Here is a 1,437-nt window from a genome sequence, read left to right on the forward strand (position 1 = left end):
CTCAGTGACAGTGGGCATTTCCCTGGTTCAGATTGTCGCTATCCATCAACAAACTTCTGTGCTTTAATTTACGCAGACTCTGTCAGGTTCCTCTATGATACAAGAATTCCATGAGTGGAATAAAGGTAGACCAGGTTCCTCGTGAGGATGCTGGATGAGATAAAAAACATCAAATGTCCATTCATGAGTTCTCCTCTCTTTCTTCCTGCAGCAGGCATCCACAACCAGGGTGGACATCTGGCCATAGTTGATTTTCAGCACAAAACCAAAAAAGCATCACATCCTGAAGGCTCTAGCCAGACTGTGGAATAAGATCTGTATCTTGTTCAATAAAAAGGAATTGGTGACCATTTGGACAGCCACAAGTTCCAATGCCATTTTAGTAAGCACTCATTTAAAAATGAAATCACATTTAAGGAAATGTGCAGATGCTCATATCTTAGGTTAAAAAAAAAGCAGCTCACAACAGGATATGTGACAGAGCTCCCCACCTCTATCTGTGCTAGAATCACTGATAGGGGACTTGATCTTTATTTAATTGAAAACTCAGTGAGGCCTAATATTGAATTTTAAATCACTGATTCTACAGAACTGAGCTGCAGGCTTCTTCTCTTATCCAAAACTTTCAATAAAAGTCTACTGCAGGTAACCTTGGGTAAGGAGCATTTTAAGAACCACCAAAAATGAATTAAGGTGGCAGGTGGCATGAAGCTGGATCCAAGACAGATCCAAGCAGCCAAAGTGTGTTCTGAACAGGAAACTCTTGGGGGACATTGTCTTGTTCCCTATGATGGGGATTTTAAGATGTCTTATTTGGATGTTAAAGGCTTTCTCCCAAAGAACCCACCATTCTCTGAATGGTTGGGAAATTCTTATTGTCTTGAGTTTATCAAAGTAATCCTAGGTGGTTTGCATAAACATAGTCATATTCTCTCTCTCTCTCTCTCTCTCTCTCTCACACACACACACACACACACACACACACACACACATCCCTTAAGTCAAAAGCAGTGTGACTGAGCTGAAAGAAAGCACTGCCTTTGGAGTAACAGGCCTACGTTCTCAGGCAGATTCTACTACCACCAGATTTCTAAATCCCCAGAGATTAGCAATTTCTTACCCTGCAAAGCGAGATTAATAATGTCTTCATTTTACTTTGGCCTAGTTTCCAAGATGTTGTGAGCTGAAGCATATAAAAAACAGGAGGTACTACTCAGAGAGGTGGCTTCGGCCACATCCTAGGTCTTCAATCACCCCACTCAATGCCATTGAGTCAGAACAGATTCGCAGCTGACCCTCAGCAGAGGCTGTAAATCACACCACAGGAGACTGTCCATCATCTTTCTCCTATGGAGGAGCTGGTAGATTTGAATCGCATATTTTTGGGTTGAGTAACACATCTTTTTTTGTTTTGTTATAATAATAATAATAATAATA

Source organism: Elephantulus edwardii, unplaced genomic scaffold (genome assembly GCF_000299155.1).
Source record: "Elephantulus edwardii isolate Elephantulus edwardi_28Jun2011 unplaced genomic scaffold, EleEdw1.0 scaffold00089, whole genome shotgun sequence".
In the NCBI taxonomy this organism is placed as follows: Eukaryota; Metazoa; Chordata; class Mammalia; order Macroscelidea; family Macroscelididae; genus Elephantulus; species Elephantulus edwardii.